The sequence below is a fragment of the Aricia agestis genome, chromosome 3 (genome assembly GCF_905147365.1).
Source record: "Aricia agestis chromosome 3, ilAriAges1.1, whole genome shotgun sequence".
Taxonomy (NCBI): Eukaryota; Metazoa; Arthropoda; class Insecta; order Lepidoptera; family Lycaenidae; genus Aricia; species Aricia agestis.
Window position 1 is genome coordinate 15486018 of NC_056408.1, and position 14397 is coordinate 15500414.

Genomic DNA, 14397 nt, shown 5'->3' on the forward strand with positions numbered 1-14397 from the left:
TAATTACTGAAAATGCTTGTGGATTAATAAAATAAAACAAGTTCACTAAAATAAATGCTTGTATTTCATCAACCTTCTCGCTCGATACCATCTTTATACGTGGGAGAGCCATGCTTCGGCACGAATGGGCCGGCTCGACCGGATAAATACCACGTTCTCACAGAAAACCGGCGTGAAACAGCGCTTGACCCGTTTGCCCCCTTATTTCATAAAAAAAAAAAAACAACTTTTGTCTGTCACTATTTTTAACTAGTGTACCTCATCAGTGCAAACACTATATAAGTATTCTTTAAACTAGCTGTTGCCCGCGACTTCGTCCGCGTGGACTTCAGTTTATAACGCGCGATGTCAACAAAATTGGTGTCAAAAGCTTTTATAAAAAAACCCTGGTACCCCTTAAATCAATACAGCTGTGCAGTGTGCACACAATAAGTATTTCATTTTTTTATATTAAACTTTATACTTTATGCCAAATTTTAAAGCTTATTTAGCCCTCCAATTACACAACTTTACCCATAAACTATTTATCATTGATAGATTTAAGGTTACGTCACTGCAGATAAAGTACTGAGTTATTTAATACCGTAGAATAGATATAACAATCGAAAAAAATCGAAACTTAAAAAGATGATACCACGTCTTATAGAAAGACTTTTGAGCAAGCGTCAGCGCGATGTAGAAGACGCACGGCGCCATCTATTATGAATTGTTGGAACTAACTTAATTTGAACAAATTTACGCATTTTCACCCCCTTACAACCCTTTTTTCCAGTAAAAAAGTAGCCTATGTCCTTTCTCAGGCTTTAGACTATCTGTATACAAAATTTCATTACAATCGGTTCGGAAGTTTTGGCGTTTGGCGTGAAAGCGAGACTGACAGACAGAGAGACAGACAGAGATACTTTTGGCGTTTGGCGTGAAAGCGAGACTGACAGACAGACAGACAGACAGAGATACTTTCGCATTTATAATATTAGTATAGATTATGTGCACACTGCATAGCTGTTTTTGGGTATTTTGATTAATTAAGGGCCGCGCTACACCGGAAGCACTTACCAGGGTATTAAAAAGTTTTTAAATTTGACACAAATTTTGTTGACACCGCGCGCTATAAACTAAAGTCCACGCGGACGAAGTCGCGGGCAACAGCTAGTATTATACATAAAATATGTTTAAGATTTTTGAAATTTTATTTTAATACACATCCAAGACCCAGGAACATTGAAAACTTTTTGTTCCGCCTGCGGGACTCGAACCCAGGACCCCCGGGATGAGCGCAGGCCACGCGCAATGCGAATTCATTTTCATCGATATTTTCATGGAAATAAGATATTTTCCCACATCAAAATGTAGCCTATGTCCTTTCTCAGACTCTAGAATAACTGTATACAAAATTTCATTGCAATCGGTTCAGTAGTTTTGGCGTGAAAGCAAGACAGACAGACAGACAGACAGACAGAGATACTTTCGCATTTATAATATTAGTATGGATAGTATGGATTAGAAATGCAGTAGGAGTTCTACATAAGATAAGATAGATTGATTATTATTATACCAAGTGATAATATTATTAAACATAATATTCTAACGTATTAAAAACTATAAACAAAAACATACTAACTAATAAGTATGATTAGTTCTATGTTACAATAAAGTAAAAAATAAAACGCCATCTGTTGAATCGTATTAGAACTAAAATGTTCATTCCATCGATATATTTCTGGATTTTTTATAATATTATACATAAAATATGTTTAAGATTTTTGAAATTTTATTTTAATACACATCCAAGACCCAGGAACATTGAAAACTTTTTGTTCCGCCTGCGGGACTCGAACCCAGGACCCCCGGGATGAGCGCTGGCCACGCGCAATGCGAATTCATTTTCATCGAAATTTTCATGGAAATAAGATATTTTCCCACATCAAAATGTAGCCTATGTCCTTTCTCAGACTCTAGAATAACTGTATACAAAATTTCATTGCAATCGGTTCAGTAGTTTTGGCGTGAAAGCAAGACAGACAGACAGAGATACTTTCGCATTTATAATATTAGTATGGATAAGCAAGAAGGAATATTTTGGTAGATTTTTCACACAATTATTAACACTTAATACGGTTCCCTTTTTTCTCCCATTAAATATAGCCTATATTCAGCAGAAATAGTGTGGATTAAAAAATATGCATTAATACTTCCATCGTGCATCGGCATCGTGGGTATCGCAGACACAATAGATCTTCAATTGTTATGCTGGCAGCCGGCTGCCGCTATTGGAGATTTATAGTTAAAGAAATTAATTAATTATAATAGCAATCAAAAATAATAGTCATTCAAAACTTATTTTAAAAAGTTCTAAAAATATTACTTTCGTAGTCATAACTTTTAAAGCTTTTTTGAAATTAGGATTATAATAATGAAGCACGATAGTCTATATCAAATCAATAAAGCAGCACCCGGCTGTCGCATAACTATTGAAAATCTATTGTGTCTGCGATTCCCACGATCGAGGTAATATTTACGTGGACTCTCCGGGCGAGTCTGTGGCACTGATAATTAAATCTCTCCCCTACCGCACGCACACCCGCGCATCGCGCCTTGACGCCCAATTCGCAACGTGCAGCAGAAATCGTAATATTTTAATTTCGCCATAACATTAAAACCAAACGTCCAATTTTAATCATTCAAAGACCGAATATTATCTACATTAACTGTACTTAGTGATGAAATAATTTATTTTGATAAGGGTCAATAGCATGATTTAAATTAACGCATTTAAATATAGTCCAAAAAAAATTCTAGATTTTTTAATAAAAAAATGGTTATTGTGCCTCACTCAACATAGATAGGTATAGTGTGTCGCGGACTTTTTTGTAGATATTTTAAAGATCTATAATTACTTAGAACATTTTATGCCTCTATCTTTTATAGTTTAGGCAGCGTACGCAAAATAAGTAACTTTTCTGGTTGATTTTTTAAACCTTGCGTCCGAAAATCCCAAATATCTTGCGGAACCTTATATTTTTCCAAAATAAAAATTAGCCTATGTTCAGCAGAAATAATGCAGGATTCCAATGGTAAAAGAATTTTTCAAATCGGTCCAGTAGTTTCGGAGCCTATTCGACTCAAACAAACAAACAAACAAACAAACAAAAAATCAAATCTTTCCTCTTTATAATAGTAGTGTAGATAACACACAAAGACTGCACTATTAATAGTTTTCCTACTTGAAGAATCATCCTTTTGAGAACCAACACTTTGACAAGATGGTTCAAGATAAACACTATTACGGAGTACTATTATATTATATTTTAAAATTTTACTATTTTCCTGCCAAAAGTATTCACATGCCATAGCTTATTGAAAAACGAAAGAAATGGATAAAAGCCGGTAAAACATACGTAAGTACTTAAAAAGTTCCATGAATGTTATGTGTAGACTCGTAAAAACACTGAATTTTGTAGATTATAACCGTAAATTCATTTAAAAGAACACAATATGAACCTAACCTATAACCGTTGCTTCTTTCAGTAAACATCCAAACTGGCTTCCAAGTTCCATCTAAATTTTACATACCTATGCAAGATCGGAAAATCCTGTACACCCGGCATATAATATACCTACCTACAATTTTTCCTGGAGAAGAAAATAAAAAGAACTCTTTTAAAAAATAATTTCAAAGACATCAACTAGAATGCAACAAGTTGCATCAAAAGTAAGGATAATTTGGAGAAGTCCTGCCAGGAATTCAACACTGAGGAACAGAATATAATTTAATAGTACTCCGTAATAGTGTTTATCTTGAACCATCTTGTCAAAGTGTTGGTTCTCAAAAGGATGATTCTTCAAGTAAGAAAACTATTAATAGTGCAGTCTTTGTGTGTTATTTAAAGAATACTTATAATATGGTGTTTGCACTGATGAGGTCCAGACTGAAATTAGTTAAAAATAGTGACAGACAAAAGTTGTAAAGATCAAATCGCAGAAGGTTGATGAAATAAAAGCATTTATTTTAGTGAACTTGTTTTATTTTATTCCACAAGCATTTTCAGTAATTATTATAAGTATTTTTGCATATTCATTATTTTATTGCAATATTTAACAAATTTTTACTTTCTATGCTGATGGATGCTACTAATTACTTTTTCAGATATTTTCTTAGATAACTAGATAAGCATTTAACATTTTAAACTGAAACTTACTATATATAATACTTATAATAAATAGACTTACTATAACTAGATAAGCATTTAACATTTTTATTCACGCTTTCGTTCTTTGTTTACGGTTAATACTCAATATTATAAATGCGAAAGTGTAGACGTCTGTTAGCACTTCACGCCCAAACCGCTGAACCAATTTTGCTGAAATTTGGTATGGATTTACTTTGAGCCCCGGGAAAGGACATAGGATACTTTTTATTCCGGGAAAATGTACGGTTCTCGCGCGATAAATGATTTTTGGCGCAACGGAGTTGCGGCCGTCATCTAGTCTTTTACTTTAATCCTTCGATCGCGGATTCTTGGAAATCTGTTGTTGTTCTCGCGGCCGCATGTGGCAACTTGGGAGTGTAAGTATTAAATCATTTTATAGTCTAAAACATATAATAAACACTTATAAACTAGCCGGGGTCAAAGCGAATGCGAAGCCAAAGTCACTCACAAGTTACTTCTTTTACTCGCATCGTGTCGCTGCTGTCGAATTACGACGCCCTCTATAGTTTCTGCACGGTCCCTATAGAATCGCCGATCAAAATGTATGGAATTGACATAAGTGATAAGACGACTCGAACGTCAACGTCATATTATCGATCGCTTATGTCAATTCCATATATTTTCATCGGCGATTCTATAACGAAGCGAAAACGAGAATATTTTGGTTTGGTGATTTGTTTGGTGAGTTGTAATAAACTCGATATAAAACTGAGTAGTATATCGTCACCTTCAACGCCATTAATTCTGGCATCAAATATAACGAGGCAATAAAATGAAGCTGTTTATTTTATAATATTTAATGGCATCAATCTGTTGAGAGTGTCTACCATTTGCTTTCCATAAGGTAATGGAAACATTTACGGTTATGGATTACGGCATTTCCTACTAGATAAGGTAAGTAGAAGCTTATATTAAAGGTTAGGCAAATCAATAATATGATCTACAACTTATTTGTATAGACGATATTTAGGTAGAAACATCAGGTATATTAAAAAATATTTTTTTCCGACCGACTTCAAGATGATTAAAATTCCCTATCTCAAAAACTACTACCGATTTTCATGAAATTTGCAGTATTCCCTAAGTTGAACAATACCTAGTACAACAAAAAATAAACCGGAAAAGTGTGTGTCGGGACACGCGCAATATACGGTTCCGTAGTACCGCTAGTTTTTTTTTAAATTTAGTATGGTCAATGAATATATTATATTTACTAGCTATTTGACCGAGCTTTGCTCGGTATTCGATAAAACACGAATAAAATGACATTTCCTAGCTAGATCGATTTATCGCCCCTGAAACCTTCTATACGAGTAGGTATGCTAAATTTCATCAAAATTGTTGGAGCCGATTCCGAGATTCCAATTATATACAGGTTGTAACAAAAATAAGTGATAATACTTTAGGGTGTGTACGTGTTCCTTGTAGAGAGTTCACTGTGAAAGTAGCAGCGCTGAAAGACCAAAATTTTTTTTCACATTTGTATGGGCAAGGGTCCGAGCCTCACGAGTTTCCCCATACAAAAGTGAAAAAAATTTTTGGTCTTTCAGTACACACCCTAAAGTATTATCACTTATTTTTGTTACACCCTGTATATATATATATATATATATATATATATATATATATATATATACTAGATGTCCCGCGCGGCTTCGCCCGCGTAAATTAGAAATTTTACAGAATCCGTAGGTACATTTTCCCATAAAAAATATTTCCCCCGTTTTTCCCACATTTTCCTGAGTTTCTTCTGTCTAATATAATATAACCTTCTCGATAAATGATGAGTCTTACTCGATAAATGATCTATCTAACACTGAGATAAGTTTTTAAATCGGACCTGTAGTTTCTGAGATTGACGCGTTCAAGCAAACATACTCTTCAGGTTTATAATATTAGGTAGATATAGATTTTTTTTAATTATCGCTTGACAAACTCGAGTCTCGATCTAAAAGACTATGAAATGGTATAATATGGTAGTGATGATGATGATGATGATGATGAAGAATGTAATTTGCATAGTAGCATATGCTTTCTGTTCTTAAAACAACGCTGAAACTCCCAAACTTGTATCTATAAAGAATCAGGAATTCTCTCAGCACCTTCCGAACCACGGTATACCAGGTATATCTCGGTGCAAAATCTTACTTGTTGGTAGCATATGCTTAGAATACTTCTCACGAAACCGAAGTCACCATATGTTTCCCTATAAGTTTTGAGGAGTTCCCTCGATTACTTATGGATCCTTCATCAGATCACCACTTTTCTGAATATAATACCAAATTGGGATGATACCCTATATACCAAAAGAAAAATTTTGAAAATCGGTTAACAAACGGCGGAGTAATCGTTGAATATAAGAAAACGAACATAACACCTCCCCCATTTTGAAAGTCGGTTAAAATTGTAGCCTATGTGTTATTTATTTAATATTTTAATCAGCACATGAATTGAATAACAAATTTTTTTTCAAATTAATCGTAGCACCATCTGTCAGGACAAACTAAAATTGAAATAGAATAATATTGAATGCGATGATAGCGCCGTCCGCCGGATCTAATGTAAAACATTCCAAAATCAACAACTCCTTATAAATAAGAAATTAATTGAAAAAACATTTTCCAGTAGACCAAACTGTAAATCTAAACCATTCTCGAATCTCCACGAACACACACAAAAAATTTCATCAAAATTGGTCCAGTCGTTTAGGAGGAGTTCAGTCACATACACACGCACACAAGAAATATATATATTAAGATATATATATATATAATATATATACAGCTCTGAAAGACGAAAAAATTTTTGTATGGGCAAGGGCCCGAGCGTCACGAGTTTTCTCATACAAAAGTGGAAAAAAATTTTGGTCTTTCAGCGCTGCGACTTTCACAGTGAACTCTCTACAAGGAACACGTACACACGCTAAAGTATTATCACTTATTTTTGTTACACACTGTATAACAATATAATATTGTATATATTATATATACAATATTATATATAATATAATATTGTATATATATATATATATATATACAAGAATTGAAAGTTTAAAGATATAGGAAAACGGGTTTTAAACTACTAACAACATCATCTCAGTTACTTTCAAAGGAATTGGAACGAAGAAAAGTTCCTTTATACTTCGCCGAATACATTTTTTTAGTTGATCGATTATTACTCAATAACTTATAAAGTCTTCTTAACCGTGATAGCTTTCCCTTTAAATTTAGCATATTTCCTATTTTTTCGAGAAGCCCCCCTCCCCCCCGCCTAGATTCTTTTTTCCACTTTATAACTTAATATTATTTCACAAACGGAACCTAAATCGGAAAATGATCTATTAATACTCATAATATTTTTAAAAAAACCTATCCAACGACACCCCACACTATGGGGTGGACGCGAAAAAAAAAATTCATCCCCGCTTGATGTGTAGGGAAAATACCATAAAAAAATATTTTTTTAAGATTTCATGTACTATTTTCTGGGCATCATTATCTATACATATTATAAAACAAAGTCGTTTTTTTCCCTCATGTCCCTTTGTTCCCCCTTCCTTTTAATCTTTAAAACTACGCAACAGATTTTGATGATTCTTTCAGTGTTAGATAGCCCATTTATCGAGGAAGGCTATATTTTATCACGCTAAGACTAGGTGCGAAGAAATAGAAGAAAATGTGGAAAAAACAGGGAAAATTATTTGAAAGGGCTAATTTGAACGCGCTAATTTCAGGAACTACTGGTCCGATTTGAAAAATTATTTCAGTGTTAGATAGCCCATTTATTTAGGAAGGCTATATTTTATCACACCAAGACTAATAGGAGAATGTGGTAAAAACGGGGGAAATTATTTGAAAGGGTTTATCTCGCGAACTACTGAAGCAATTTATATGTTATTCGGCACAGATAGAAGTAGACCACGTTAACGATCATAGGCTATCGATTTTAATCATTTTTTCAGTGGCTATATACTTTATATCCGTGCGACGCCGGGGCGGGTCGCTAGTTATGTATATTCTTAAAAATCCTTAAAACGTCTCCCAGACAGACGCGGCCTGCGGTGGCGGTGGCGGTCAGTTGGATGACATGGCCGCGTGTGTCTGTGTCGTTCCTAGAACTCTCAAGTCATCCAACTGACCGCCACCGCCACCGCCACCGCAGGCCGCGTCTATCTGGGAGACGCTTAACTGTTTTTTCCAACCTTTATACAGATTACGGTGGCAGAAATTATATAACATTATACACTAATATAATTCGTCCCTTAACGCCTTATGTATCTTCTAAATACCGTTTAGTCTATTCTAGTTCACACCATACTTATTTCCTAAATCTGTAACATTTCAGTAGGCAACATGTTGAGCGTGTCTTCAGTGTAATTACTCAGCCAGTGCCCTTTGCAGGTATTGAGATGTTTTTTCCGTATCGCCTATATTTAGCGGCGGCTTCTGTCAGCTTTATTTACAAACACCCGTGTATTTCTTGGTCAACCTTTAAAGTAACGCATTTAAGTTACAAGAGTTAGCGGGCTAATTAATTAATAATGCCATAGAGAAAATATACATGTATGTCTACTGTCTAGTCTCTGATAATACATATTACATAGTAATGAATAAGAGTTTAAGCGGGTAACTTACGTTGTAGGTAACGTTCGTATGGAGTATGGACTATGGACACAATTTGAGACTCAAGGAATAATATTCATAGTTATTTTGTTTTATATGAGGCACGTTAAAAAGTAATGTCCATTTTATATTGGTCTAGAATAAAAAATAAGTATGTATATATTATTATATAAACTCTTAGCAAAATATTTGAAAAAATAATTTTAAAAGAGCTATTGGTACACTTTGATTCAAATAATTTGTTACACGAAAACCAATACAGTTTTACTAAGGGTCGTTCCACAACGGATACTGGTATATTATGTCTTCTACTTAATATATATTTTGAACTTTGAAGCTTGGAAGGAATCGCAGTATGCCTAAGGCGTCATCTGTGACCTCTCTAAGGCCTTCGACTGTGTCGAACATGCTACATTGATTAGGAAATTGCACCACTATGGTATAAGGGACTCGGCACTCAACTTTCTGACATCTTACCTCAAAAATAGGACTCAAAGGAGTGAAATTAATAATAAGAGATCCAATTCAAACAAATTGAGAAATTGAGAAATTGAAAAAACAAACAAATTGAGAAATTGAAAATGGATTATAGTTTTTTTTTTATTGAATCTGAGATCCTATTAGACAATGCTTAGACGGCCAGTCTGAGATCAGCTAAGTCCCAGAGACAAGAGTTGAAAAAAAAAAGATAAAGTCAATATTTTTTACAAAATATAGGTAGTAGTCCTAATATCGTTGAAATTAAGGTCGAATTTCGACCATTGGGCGATCTCCATTCATATCAAAATATCGCCCTGGGGTAAACACGTTCGCGGTAACCAATTTGAAACTCTAATATATAACTAAAATCTTTACCTCAGGAACTGATAATTAATCGCGTTGAGTGTGTCACTTCCACCATTTGAACGTTAGCCAAGAACGTCTACTGTCGTCAGAGCTGACCTACCGCGTGCCGGGTGTCGGCCGCCTGAGACCCGAGCCCGCAGACGGAGCAACATGTGTCATGACTCAAATATTATGACTTTATGTCACTACAGTAAACTTTCATAGACAATAATTACGACCTCTGTGGCTCATCAAAGACCCGGAAAGTCACTTTTACAATGCCCGCTTCTGGCTCTCTATCTATGTAAATGTTCTGGCTTTAACTTGCACTGTCAATATCTATGTTCCACACATGTTGCGGGAAAATATAGTTCACTAGATCATCGCGCGAGAATATACATTTTTCCGAGATAAAAAGTATCCTATGTCCTTTCCCGGTACTCAAAGTATCTCCATAGCAAATTTCTAATAAAAAACGGGTCAGCGGTTTGGGCGTGAAGAGGTATCTAATAGAGCGAGACAGGCAGACAGACCAGGCGCGGTCGCAGCCTGAAATTTTGTGGGGGTCTCTCACTAGTCACTACACTAATATTTTTTTTTTATCTGCGCCCTCGGACGGTTCTGGGTTGACAGCTGTCTAAGGTCGGACGCAGTGGCGGTTAGGGGATAGCTAGAAATTTCCTTTTATTACTAAGCAAGATTTTGGGGGGGGGGGGGGGCATGTCCCCTGTGACCCCCCCCCCCCTTCGGACCGCGCCTGAGACAGACAGACAGACACACTTTCGCATTTATAATATTAAGTATGGAATATACGATATCCCACAACTCACAAAGCTCAGTCTACAGATGATTGATGAACAACATTTTTATAGTTCCAATATTACTTCCATGGAAACGACGGAAACAGAAATATAATATCAATCAAAAAACATATAAGTCAAACTGCTGCACGAGTAGTGATGGTTAATTTTCCGAAAAATTTCAAAGCTCGGAAAATTTTCCATTTATTTTTCTGATTATTTTTCCGACCCAAATATCGACCAATAGAATTGCACCATTCGACGTCACGTGGTACAACCTACATGGTATTATACTGATAATTTTTTGAAAATTTTCTCTGGTAGTTGCTATATATAAAAGACAAACACGTCAAACTGACAGGTTGAATTCAATTGTGTCTCATGGTGCAATTATATTGGCCGACATTTGGGACGGAAAAATAATCCCCCGAATACCACACGAGCTTCAAAATTATCTGGCATTTCCCTCAAGGTTCCCTGCAAACAAATAAAGTCGTCAAGTTTTTCAGGAAAAATCACTCGCGCTTCGCGCTCGTGATTTTTTAACCTGAAAAACTTGAATCCTTCATTTGTTTGCAACGAACCTATCGGGAAATATCCGATAATTTTGAAGCTCTTGTGGTATTATAAGTGAAAAATTGAAAAATTGGAAAAATAATGGAAAGAAAAATTTTTATTGAAGTTATTAGCTTAAATGAAATAGTAATAAGTAAAAATGAAATGGAATATCAAATATGGTTCATATTAAGTTTAAATTCAAAGGCTTGAATGACTTTAGGTGTTGTTTAAAAAAACAATATCTTTTTTTAGCCATATTATCTCCTTTCTTTTTTATGAAAATGGTAAGGACCAAAGCTATCACAAATTTGATATTCTACAACTTTAGTCCTTATAATTTTCTCATTAAAAACAATTCAAATTATAATTTCGCCTGTATCTCAATAATTACAATCAAATTGAATTGTCATATTTTAGTGTTCGAAAAGGAGCCAAATTTAAAACGGTTGAAGTATGGGAGTTACGTTTCCTTAGTTTTTATTATTCGTAGGGTTCATGTCAAAATCTTCTTTTAATTTGATTAAATTAAAAATAATTATATATAAATTTTAATTTACAGTTAAGTAATTAATAGTCGTCTCTAAGTGCGGCAGCAAGTTCGTGATCTAGTGCCAACTGTATACGACACTAGGGATTGCCGATTGGCCATATTATTATTATCGCACCGAAAAATCGTGTCGTTGGGTATGTGCCAATTTTACTAACGCCTGCTAAAGTTACCTAATTGATAATTAAAAGCCATTTTCATTGTCCAGCCATCACCTTTTTTTCGTATATTAATGAGTAAGAAGGCCTGATATTAAAAAACAAAAACAAAATATTACTACATATCGAAGTAAAAATTAATTGGATCAAACAAGTTAACTATACTAGTACAAGATAGTAACAGTATACTATTAATCCAGTAGTTTGGTCAGTGTTAAGCCATAATGAGATTAGGTGACGAAACTATCCAATTAGTACTCGGCGCCTTGGGGTCGTCACTCTAGGGGCCCTAGGGGGTTATATGACCCCCATAACCCCCTACAAGGGGGGTCGGGCGGTTGAGTCATGAGTGGTATCGACAACCGCCAGTCGTGCGGAAAATGGATGCGAGCAGATTTTCATGAGCTTAATAGGACGTGTATAAATATCATTGACATATTTGATAAATATGAATATTAAATACTTGTTGTTACGCACAATGTTCCCTTTTATCAATATTTTAACAAAACCATTTCGACGGCATGTTTTTTTAATATTTTTGTGAACTATGTTAGATCATAATACGTGGGAGAGCCATGCTTCGGCACGAATGGGCTGGCTCGACCGGAGAAATACCACGTTCTCACAGAAAAGCGGCGTGAAACAGCACTTGCCCTGTGTTTCGCCGAGTGAGTGAGTTTACCGGAGGCCCAATCCCCTACCCTATTCTCTTCCCTTCCCATCCTTACCCTCCCCTATTTCCCTATTACCTCTGAAAAGGCCAGCAACGCACCTGCAGCTCTTCTGATGCTGCGAGTGTCCATGGGCGACGGAAGTTGCTTTCCATCAGGTGACCCGTTTGCTCGTTTGCTCCCTTATTTTATAAAAAAAAAATGTAAACGTTGTATTCTTCAATTTCCAACAATTAATACGAAAAGCTAGAAAAAAATTGCGTAAAGATGTAAACGTAACTCCTCGTAGGGCTATACTTCCGGTACACGGTAATCCAATGTCAGCATAGAGACTTCGTGTAACACGCGTTTAGCGGAGGGTTGTTACATGTAAGGTCAAGCACATACACTTCTTTGGATTAAGACACATAGGCCAGCCTGGTTTAGTTGAACAAAGATTAACTTGTTGTGTGTATTTCTGAAAGAGAAGAGAACTTAAAAGAGTTTAAGAATTTTAATGTTACCTTACATTAGCGTATATGGGCAAAGATAGATTAAATTCTAATGGATTTAAGATGGTATCTTATTAGCGCCGAAACCTTTGTAAGATTCTTCTCACGGTCGCTTCTTCAGCGTCATCGCAGGCCGCAGATGCCTCTGAAATTATCCCAACTGTTATTTCTCTGTCTTTTTCGTTACTATTATTGACTCATATAAATAACTTGTTTCCCTTTGTATCAAAATCAATTTTCCCATCTTTTTTATCAAAGTATGTGGCAGCCTTCAGCTGAAGTAACGCATCACTGGGTTTTCGCGTGAAATTCCCAAGGTCAGCACGTGTGGCGCAGCTGATACGTTTTCAGCTCCGTGCTTCTCCACTCGACCGATAATAATATGTCCTTCATTAATTGCTGTCCTTTACCAACAGCCTTTGATAGAATGTTACACATTTTGAAGGTTAAGGGCTTAAGGGCTTCTACATGAAGGATAGCCGTCCGTAATGAATGAATAAAATATGGTTTATTTACTAGAACAAAACTAAGTTTAAATATTACAAAATTACATGGACTAAAACAAATATGACTACTACTTAAAGTCTACAATAATTACAATAAGTCACCGGTACCTTCAAAAGCGGAAAACTGCAGCGCAGCTACAAAATATGCAATTCTACATTGAGAGTTGCCTCATGTCATCAAAAACTTTAAACATTTTTATTGCAATAGAAAGGATATTGATAAACTTTTTTTTACTCATTTTTTTTGTAGCATCTAGACGTCCTTTAATTTAAGTAAGTTTGTATGTATGCACGTGTTAATTATTTAACTTCCTCGAGTTGCTACCGATAAAAATGCTTCGCCAATAGAACATTGTAATTTGTTATTTATTTATAGAAGTATCATTGAGTCTCTATTGAGAGTCACTTTAGCAGCGTAGCTTTTCCTAACCTCGCATCGTTTGTCATCGTACTGTCATTACCACTGATGCATTTTAATACGACCACTTATAACACTTTGATCGCAATATAGTTAATCTAAGAGAAGTAATACTGCGGGAAAAAAACAATTCCTAAAATTAAAAGTAAAATTAAAAGAATAGACTATTCACAACTTTTTTGACAGATTCTCCATACTTCATCTGTCAAGTTAATTGGTGGATAGCCTTTTCGGCACTCATCAGGAAGTACATCATCCATCACTGCCATAGAAACACGATGTTTGCTGATGGTCATTAAATGTTATTGTACTGTTTTAGTTACTATTAATAGTCGATATTGGTGTACCATTAACCTATTCTAAAGTTAAGTCAGAAAGTCATTTATCATACAAATTAAAATACAAAGTGATTGAGACGGAATAATTTAGAGTAAAACCAATTTGCTTAAATATTATATTTCCCAATAGATAATGAATGAAAAATGTTTAAAACCTTCAACTATGGTCATTTTTAGGGTTCCGTAGCCAAATGGCAAAAAACAGAACCCTTATAGATTCGTCATGTCTGTCTGTCTGTGTGTCTGTCTGTC

At 35.2% G+C, this 14397-nt stretch overlaps 1 protein-coding gene across 1 annotated transcript in view; it reads left to right on the plus strand.

The window, feature by feature from the left end:
- LOC121725292 (synaptic vesicle glycoprotein 2B-like) overlaps positions 1-14397 on the plus strand; it is a 61835-nt gene that overhangs the window by 41256 nt on the left and 6182 nt on the right. The gene's annotated exons all lie outside the window — the stretch shown is intronic.